The following is a 10,708-nucleotide window of genomic DNA, read 5'->3' on the forward strand; positions in this document are numbered from 1 at the left end:
CCCAGGGTAGAGTGCCATGGCGTCAGCCTAGCTCACAGCAACCTCAAACTCCCGGGCTCAAGCGATCCTCCTGCCTCAGTCTCCCAGGTAGCTGGGACTACAGGCGGGTGCCACCACGCCGGCTAATCTTTTCTATGTTTAGTTGCTGGCTAATTTATTTCTATTTTTAGTAGAGACAGGGGTCTTGCTGTTGCTAAGGCTGGTCTCGAACTCCTGAGCTCAAAGGATCCTCCTGCCTCTCCGGCCTCGCAGAGTTCTAGGATTACAGGGGTGAGCCACCACGCCCAGCCTAATAAAAAAATTTTTAATGTGAAGCTTAGAAGTTAATTCTTTAGAGTTAAAACAGAAGTCTTCTATTAAAATCTAATAATTCTAGCAAAAATTAGGAAATGGAAATAATTTTTTTCTTTTAAAATTTAAAGAATGTTGTTGATTCACGAAATGCTTTGTGGGGTAGAGTAGCTTATGAGACATGCGAGTGTGGTAATTACCCACTTGCACACACCCAGATGTCTATTTGCAAAAGGTAGTGAAAGGAGTTTCGTTGCAGATGCCTGAATAATTTTGTGATTATGTAATGCCAAGATTAATTTCAGAAATCACTTAAAGCAGGATGGAGATTAGCAAAGTAACCAAGAAAGATCAAAATGTAAAAGGGTCATGTCCAGATATGTTTTTAACGCTCAAACCGGACGCTTCAGACTTTTACCCTCTCCTCCTTCTGAGCTGCCAAACTGGCTTTTCTGGAGGCAGGCTTTGTCCGGATGAGTGACAGTTGGTGATATTTCTTGTTTGGGTAAAGTCTCCTTTGAATTTTTGGTTTCTTGTTCCCACCCCTTAACTCTTTAGTCTTTCCTCTCTCTCTCTGTCTCTGTCTCTCTCTGGATCTCTCTCTCTCTCTCTCTCTCTCCATTTTCCTTTTCTTCTGTCCTTTTGGCACTGTTCGGTTTCCTCTGGACTGTGTGCTTGCCCTCCGCAGCATCTCCCTGGGAACTCTCCCTGCCCTCACTGCCCTTGCTTTCCCACGGCCCTCTAGTTCCCCGCCTGTTTTCCTAGGCAAAGTGCTTAGGAGGAGTCCTGGGGTGGGAAAGGAAACAGAGCAAACTTTGTATTTCAACTGCCTTGGGTCAAATGTTAATTAGTGTGGCAAATCTTAAAAACAAGTATAAGTATTTGTTGGTAGTGTGCTTGCTAAGGAAACATAGGACATACAAAATGTGGATTGACGCTGGGGGAGGTGGCTCACGCCTGTAATCCTAGAATTTTTGGAGGCCGAGGCGAGAGGGTCACTTGAGTCCAGGAGTCCACGACCAGCCTGGTCAACATGGTGAGACCCTGTCTGTAGGAAAAAATTTTTTAAAAAATTAGTGGGTTGTGGTAGCAACTGTAGTCCCAGCTACTGGGGAGACTGAGGCAGGAGGATCGCTTCAGCCCAGGAGTTTGAGGTTGCAGCGAGCTATGCTGACACCACTGCACTATATAGCCCCAGTGACAAGTAAGATCTTGTCTCAAAAATGAACAAACAAACAAATAAATAAATAAATGCGGGTTGCTTTCATGGTCATTAGGATGCCTATTATTTTTTTTTTAAATGGAAAATAGCAAGTCTTGGCAAGGGTGTAGAGGCATTAGAACACTCATGCATTGCTGCTAGGAATGTAAAATGGTGCAGCCACTATGAAAACAGTTTGGTGGTTCCTGAAAAATTAAACATAGAATTACCCTGTACCCAGCAACTTTGAGGTATATATCCAAAAGAATTAAATGCTGAAATTTGAACAGATACTTGTACATCAATGTTCATAGCAGCATTATTCACAATTGCCAGCAGATGGAATAGATAAACAAAATGTGGCATATGCATACAATGGAGTATTATTCAGCCATAAAAAAGAACGCATTTCTGGCACATGCTACAACATGGATGAATCTTGAAAACATTATGCTAAATGAAATAAGCCAGACACAAAAGGATAATTATTGTATGATTTCACTCATATGAGGTATCTGTTGTTGTCAAATTCATGGAGACAGAAGGCAGAATGGTGGTTGCCAGGGGTAGGAGAAGTGGGAAATTGTTGTTTAATGGGTAGAAAATTTCTGTTTGGGATCATGAAAAATTCTGGAAGTGGAGAGTGGTAGTCATTGTACAACATTTTGAATGTACTTAATGCCTCTGAATTGTACACTTAAAATTATGGAAATGGTAAGTTTTATGTTATGTATACTTGACGCTGCTACACCCTCCCCGACACACAAACAATGCGGTGGGGTTATGGCCAGCCCAGACTGGGTTTCTCTAAAGTATCTTCTGACGAGAGCTGTCTTTGGGCTTTCTGAACCAGCTCTGTGTCTGCTCTGTTTCTAGGACCCAGAAGAGACTGAATCTGTCTTGCCTAACCTCCGTCTGGAATGGGAATTACTGACATCAAGTGGAGCAGTTCCTAGAAAACTCTATTTAATAAGAGCAGGAATTTTGGAAAAAGCCTACAACTGTGTATTCTAACTGGTCATAATATGGGATTTGTCTAGAGTTACCATATTGGAAAATGAGGACATTAAATTCTTTAAAAAAATTTTTTTTACCAAAATAACACCTGTGTATTATAGAAAATTTAGAAAATAAAGGTTATCAGGAAATAAATATCACTTATAATTCCATCACCCAAAGAGAGATCATTTTAACATTTTGGTATATATCCTTTCAATTAATTGTATTTCATATTGTGTGTATATATGTAAACTCCTTTTTGAAATGAAAAGTTTATTGAAATATCTTTCATTGGAAATGATTTAGATAAGATTTTTGATGATTATTGAGTTAAATTTGTTTTATCAAGAGCTTTTTTTGGCTTTAAGTAAACTTTATATTTTGTAATACTTATGTATTTATAGATTTACATAGATGGTACAGAGAGTTTCTGTATCTCTTTCAACCAGCTTCCCCTGTTAACATTTTATATAACCATGACACATTTGTCAAAAATAAGAAATTTACATCGGTACATTCTTAAACTGCAAACTTTATTCGAATTTCACTAGTTTCTCCACTAACCTCCTTTTTCTGTTCTAGGATCCAATCTAGGATATCAAATTGCATTTAAGATGAGTGTTCCTTTTTTTTGCTATCTAGTACTTTCAGGATATTGTAGAGGGTACAAAAATAAATAAGTTGCAGCCTTGTCCCCAAAGAGTTCTTAGTCTACTCAGAGCAGTAGTAGAGGTGTATAAACTCCAGTAGTGCAGGGCAGATGATAATAATTATATTAGAGAAGAACAAAGGGTTTTAACGAGTCCATTCTGGAGGTTGGAAATGCTTAGTGAAAGAAGTGGGCTGGGGGCCAGGCGCGGTGGCTCACGCCTGTAATCCTAGCACTCTGGGAGGCCAAGGCGGGCGGATTGTTTGAGCTCAGGAGTTCAAAACCAGCCTGAGCAAGAGTGAGACCCCGTCTCTACTAAAAATAGAAAGAAATTAATCAGACAACTAAAAATATATAGAAAAAACTAGCTGGGCATGGTGGTGCATGCCCAGGAGGCTGAGGCAGAAGGATTGCTTGAGCCCAGGAGTTTGAGGTTGCTGTGAGCTAGGCTGACGCCATGGCACTCTAGTCTGGGCAACAGAGTAAAACTCTGTCTCAAAAAATAAAAAATGAAAAATAAATAAACATATCTAAACATAGAAAAGGTACAGTAAAAATATGATGTAATAGTGCACTTTGTTATTCTGTTAAAGGCCAATGACTTAACTGAGGGGACAGGGCCCTGTTTTCATGGTACCTATTTCCTTTCCACTGACATTTAGGAATCTTAAAAATAGGATATTAATACAAATGCTCCTCAACTTAGAGTGGGATTATGTCCCAATTAACCTACAGTAAGATGAAAATATGGTAAGTTGAAAATGCATTTAATATGCCTAACCTTAACATCATAGCTTAGCCTGGCCTACCTTAAATGTGCTTACATTTGCCTACAGTTACATTTGCCTACAGTTGGGCAAAATCATCTAACACAAAGTCTATTTTATAGTAAAGCATTGAATATCTCATGTAATTTATTGGCTGCTCTACTGATAGTGAAATACAGAATGGTTGGGCACTCAAAGTACAATTTCTACTGAATACATGTCGCTTTCACACCATTGTGAAGTCAAAATATTATAAGTCTAATCATGGTAAGTGGGGGTCTGTCTGTATCCTATTAAGATATTTATTACTTTCTGACCTCCAACATCTGTTAACATAAGTCAGTAATGTCGTGAACCAGTATAATGTTTTATAGGCTACAAGCAAGGTAAGGGAAGCACAGCTAAGGTCCTGCCATAGGAATGATCTTTGAGGACCACTGCTACCAAATTCCCAAGGCTCTTGCCACTAGGCTGGTAGAGTCCACTACCCTTGGACAATCCTCCCTAAGCCACTTGACTCTTAACTCTGCTGTAGCTACCTTGAAAATCTCTACCTAACCTTATAGCTTTGGGCTTAATCACATGGTCATGCTCTAGTTGCCAGGAGGCAATGGCAGGGCCACATGATGGGCAGTGGGGTCATGCCTCTTGTTGATCTTATGATTACCTTGAAATAGGAAGGGTATTTAGAAGATGGGCAACCAAAATGAGCAAATGTCCACTACAGAATTTTTCCACCATATCTCCTTTGAAGTGGTGGTCATATTATATTACACACATATATATATTTTGTTGCTGGGGCTAGAGTGCAGTGGTGACATCATAGCTCACTGCAACCTCAACCTCCTGGGCTCAAGTGATCCTGCTGCCTCAGCCTCCCAAGTAGCTGGGACTACAGGTGCACACCACCATACCCAGTTAATTTTTTTATTTTTTGTAGAAACAGGGTTTTGCTATGTAGCTCAGGCTGGTCTCAAACTCCCAAAGTGCTAGGATTACAGATGTGAACCACCATGCCCAGCCAATATTTTATGTGTCTCTTTCTCCACTAACCTGTCAATTCCTTGGGGATAGTGAGTGACCTTGTCTTTTCTCTTGTGTATCCCTAGCACGTAGCACATTGACTGGCACAAGATCTATCTAAAAGAACATTTATTCTTTTTTTTGTGATTGAACAGGTCAGTTAATGGATATAAACTATATTCTTATTCTATCATACTGTGAAGTTCTTCATTGTAGTTTCTTTCTAAGCTACATTTTTTACATATGCATATACTTTTTTATTTTGAAATAGTTTGACTCACAAAAAAGTTGCAAAAATAGTACAGAAGTTTCCATGTACCACTCACCTAACTTTTCCCAGTGATAATCAGCGTAACTTTTTAACATTACCGCTTGAACTTTTTTTAACCCTGCTGCTTCTTCAGTCACCTCTCATGTTGCCAATGACGTGAAAATGCAGGGAACTTAATGCTATGTTTCCTCCACCATTTCTTCCCATGTTTGAATTTTCTCTTTTTCCTTTCTGTTCTGCTCGCCTTCTCTGCTTGCTTCTTTGGTTTTTCTCTTTAATGCCTCCCCTTTAATTCTTCTTGTACTCACTTTATACTTAAAATGTCTTAAAATATACTTAAAATGTCTTAATTCCAAAGAGGCTTGGAGGCATAGTAAAATGACAAAATGTGGATGTGTGTGCACCCACACACAGAGACCTGGTCATAAATTAGGGGTGAAAGGAAAGCTGGCACTGAAGTACAGGAGTTAGTGTCACCTGTGTCTCCCCAGTAGAGTCCATTTCTCCAAGTCCACAGCCATCTCCAATCCCAGAAGTCCTTGCTCTGCTTGTCACGGACTGAGTTGCCCCCTTGATTGTAGCCACCTCTTCTACTGGGGCAAAGGCAGAGTTCACCACAAGGGCAAAGCGTTAGCTGGGTAGTGTGTGCTGTGCACTTCAGAGATTTTGAGGACCATATTTTCTGGCCGTAAGCACTCTATTTCCCAATTGTTCCTCTTAAATCTTTGGTAAAGACTTTATAGCGGCCGGGCGCGGTGGCTCACGCCTGTAATCCTAGCTCTCTGGGAGGCCGAGGCGGGCGGATTGTTTGAGCTCAGGAGTTCGAAACCAGCCTGAGCAAGAGCGAGACCCCGTCTCTACTAAAAATGGAAAGAAATTAATTGGACAACTAAAAATATATAGAAAAAATTAGCCGGGCATGGTGGCACATGCCTTGTAGTCCCAGCTACTCAGGAGGCTGAGGCAGAAGGATCGCTTGAGCCCAGGAGTTTGAGGTTGCTGTGAGCTAGGCTGACACCACGGCACTCAAACCCAGGCAACACAGTGAGACTCTGTCTCAAAAAAAAAAAAAAAAAAGACTTTATAGCGAGTAGCAGGCTTCACTGCAACAGAGCAAACAAGTTAAAATTTTATTATTAGTGTTTCTGTTTGCAATAAAATTGACTAAAATTTGGTCTGATTTTCATTATTACTATGTGCCAGAAATTCTAACCAATGTAAACAATAACCTTTTCCTCCTCTAAAAACATATTTTGTTGTTCTAAGTTATAAAGAATTGCTAGTCACTTGTCAGCTTTTTAGCTAAGATCAAGTCTAGAGAATCCTTGCAGTTATTGTTGAGAGATTTTTTTTGTTTTTGTTTGTTTGTTTGTTTGTTTTTTAGAATCAGGGTCTTGCTTTGTTGCCCAGGCTGGTCTCGATCTCCTGGGCTCAACAAATCCTCCCTCTTTCCACTTCAGCCTCCTGTATAGCTGGGACTACAGGTGTGCGCCACCACTCCTGGCTTGTTGAGAGTTTTAATAGATTTAAGTTGACAAATTTTTATTAGTTATCTTTAATAAACATGATATTCTAAACTGAAGTTAATCAGGAGAAGTCCAACTAAATAGTTGGCTCCTATCACACAGAAACTCAGCTATACACATTTGATTTAAGAGTAAGTTCATAAGCGTTCAGAATGATCCGACCTCACTTAGGCACAGTTCATGTCTCCAACCCTTGTGTTACTACATATTCTTGTTTTTAAGCAGTAGATTTGATGTAATGATAACATAGTAATTGTATAGACAAAGAAGTAGAATTTGAATTACTTCATTTCTGCCATTCTGTATGACTACCTGACTTTTTTATTTGTGTTTAAAATTTAAAACAGTGAAATAGAATGTAAACTACAAGTTGTGATGTTTTGGTTTGGTAAGTGCAAGTTTTAGTTCATACATGAAATATTTTACCAATTTGAATAACTGATGTAACAATTGAAATGTAGTATTCTTTTAAAACGGTTGTTTGTTTTAAATCTAAAAAAAAAAAACCAGGTGTGGTGGCTCATGCCTGTAATCCTAGCACTCTGGGAGGCCAAGGCAGGAGAATCGCTTGAGGTCAGGAGTTGGAGACCAGCCTCAGCAAGAGCGAGACCCCGTCTCTACGAAAAATAGAAAGAAATTAGCTGGGCAACTTAAAAAAAAAAATAGAAAAAATTAGCCAAGCATGGTGGCACACGCCTTTAGTCCCAGCTACTCAGGAGGCTGAGGCAGGAGGATCGCTTGAGCCCAGGAGTTTGAGGTTTCCGTGAGCTAGGCTGATGCCACAGCACTCTAGCCTGGGCAACAGAGCAAGACTCAGTCTCAAAAAAAAAATCTAAAAAAAGAATCAAGAAAATACATAGTTACATGAGTGTTACAATTTAGTAGTTGCCTAAATTGTATTTTTTGCCAGCAGTTAGAATTTATTAAAATTTATTTATTAGTTACTGGACAATTATTTACACAAAATATTATTGTATTAGTGTGTAACCAAAGGATCAAAGTTCAAACTGGTAGTTAATCTTTTGAATAAACAGTCGTGCTTTTTCTCTTTGTACTACAATATTTATTTTATTTTAATTGTTTTTTACTGGAATGCATAAATAAAGTTCAATAAAGGAAAATTTTCATTATCTCTATTTCTTTTCAGTCCTTATAGTCGTTTATTTCTTGATTATTAAAAATGATCTGCTCATGGTGTCAAAAAATGTTTGGTACATCACAGCCCACCCCCTTCATCCTGATCTTCTGTCCACTGGGTTATTTGCCCCAAATTGACCATATTCCTGCAATTTCTTAAGCACAGCAATTTAGCTACCTCTGTGAATAAAAGAAAGACATCTCTAAGTGTTTCACCTTAGCCTCAACCATGTTATGGGGGGTTAAGAGGAAGGGCGTGTGCCTGTGTGGGGTCAGAATTCTTAACAAGGGCACCCAGAGGCCAGCATTAGAGACACTGAAGGGGAAAGTGACACGGAGTGAAGGCGAGTAGAGGCCATGAAATCCAGCTGTCCTTCTCCTGTTGAGAGTCTCCATCCTTTGTCAAACCTAAGCTCAATTTTATTAAGGGAGCTAGAACTTTCCTTATGATTCATTTATCCCACTGCCCCTAGAGGGCAGGGGAATACCTTTCATTTTCTCTACCTCCTTAGCTCCTAGGTCATAGTGTTTGGCTGAAACTGCTTACTTTTAGGTCAAAAAACGTCAAACAGCTGCAATTTCATGTGGTTCAAGTATTCACTGTTGTTGGTAATGATGATTTTGATGAAAAATATCTCTCAATTCTTGAATATCAAGGTGTTCTTTCACAGTTAGATCCGGGCGGCTATTGCCCAGGCTGCAGATTCACAACAGGCCAATGGGCCTAATAGGCTTCAACCTCTACAAAGGTATACTGTTATAAAGAAAAGAAGAAATTCCTCAGGTAACTTCGAATTTGTGCCACATTACCAGACCACATAGCCTATAGAATACTATAAATATTTCTTAAACAAATACTCAAATTATTTTGTAATTTATGTAATTCATTATATGCATTCCATATTTCATATTTAAAAGCACTGATGTGTTAAACATAAGCATTTAAAATACAAGGTCTGTCTGGAAGGTATCCAACCATGTTATATGAACAATAGAGACATTTATTGAAGACGATACAAGATCCAAGAAACACTGTACATAGGACAATGATGCCTCATTCCCCTGCAAAGTAGGCACCTTGGGGCCTCACACACTTCTTCCAATGTCTTTTAACCTAACCTGTGTTCAACATTCTCAGGTGTTCTGCTTATTGCAGGCCTTCCAGATCACTTTCAACAGATTCTCGACCATCTTCGAAGTGTTTGTGCCACACTTTTATTTGTGCTGCCCTCATTGCATCGTCCCCCAAAGCCTTCTGAATCATCTGAATAGTTTCTGCAGAGGAATGTGCAAGCTTAATGCAAATTTTGATGCAGATTCATTGCTCTACCTGCTCAGTCATTGTGAATTCGATCTGATTGGATCATAGATAATGCCATGAGGTGCTCTCTTCTAAATTTGATCCCTGCTCCTTGGTCAGAGGACTTAGGATCCACCCATGGTTGCAGGCTTGGTTCATCTAGGCATGATCAGGTTACATAACTTGCAACTTGGGGGTCCATGGCAACTGAAAAACAACTCACAATTTTGTTACATAAAAATTGAACCAGGCTGGGCGAGGTGGCTCACACCTGTAATCCTAGCACTCCGGGAGGCCCCGGTGGGAGAACTGCTTGAGGCCAGGAGTTCAAGATCAGCCTGAGCAAGAGGGAAACCCCGTCTCTACAAAAACTGGGCATCATGGCACGCACCTGTAGTCCCAGCTACTCAGGAGGCTGAGGCAGGAGGATTGCTCAAGCCCAGGAGTTCAAGGTTGCAATGAGCTGTGATGAGGCCACTGTACCTCGCTATTCTGGGTGACAGAGCTAGACCCTGTCTTGAAAAAAAAAAAAAGTTGAATGGTCTAGTTCTGCGGTTATAGTTCTATTTTATTCAATAAACAATAGTTGAGGATAGACTATGGGCTGCCAGAGACTGTGCTGGGTGCTGGGAATGCAAAGATGAACAGGGCACAGTCTCTGCCCACAAAGGACCCATTAGTGAGATCAAAAGACACATACGCAGATACTTTCAATGTAATATGCTAGATACAATGTTAGAAGTATGCTCAGACATAGGGGAGAATTTAGTTTACCCAGCAAGTTCAGGAAAACCTTCATGGAAGAAAAGAGCTGAACTCTGAAGAAAGAATAAAATTGAGCTGGAAGAAGACACTGAGAAAGGCAAGGCTGCAGAGGCTCAGAATGCAATAATATGCTGAAAAGATGATGAGGGATTGAACTTGATGAGGCCAGGAAATATGTCTTATTCATCTTTGTATCCCCAGCACCTGATATAATTCCTGGTACATAGGATAAGCTCAAATAATATTTAATAATTGAGTTAAATTTATTTTTCCTCTTCCACGTTCTAATGAAATCTCCATCTTTTAGCTTTAGAACCACGTTTCTAGTAATTATTATAATGCATACTGGAGTTCTAGCCAACAATTTCATAAATACATCATACAAAATGGAGTGAAAGTACATATGCTGCTAAATAATATAAACTGGAAAATCTGCCTAACATGATTGTAATTCATCCCACAAACATTTATTGATCTTTCCTATGCTTTGCTTTTTTCCTGGACCAAGGGATGTGGATAAGAATATAGATTGTTTCAGTCATCATTGCAATAAAAAACTAAAGCCAGATGGCCTATCAACTAAGTAACAGTGCAGGAAACAAGCAAATCTGCAGCTGTCTTTGCCTATAAAAGACTGTATATCTTTTTTTTTCTTTTCTTTTTTTGAGACAGAGTCTCACTCTTTTGCCGGGGCTAGAGTGCCGTGGCGTCAGCCTAGCTCACAGCAACCTCAAACTCCTGGGCTCAAGCGATCCTCCTGCCTCAGCCTCCCGAGTAGC

The sequence above is a fragment of the Propithecus coquereli genome, unplaced genomic scaffold, assembly GCF_000956105.1.
Source record: "Propithecus coquereli isolate 6110/MARCELLA unplaced genomic scaffold, Pcoq_1.0 Scaffold2, whole genome shotgun sequence".
In the NCBI taxonomy this organism is placed as follows: Eukaryota; Metazoa; Chordata; class Mammalia; order Primates; family Indriidae; genus Propithecus; species Propithecus coquereli.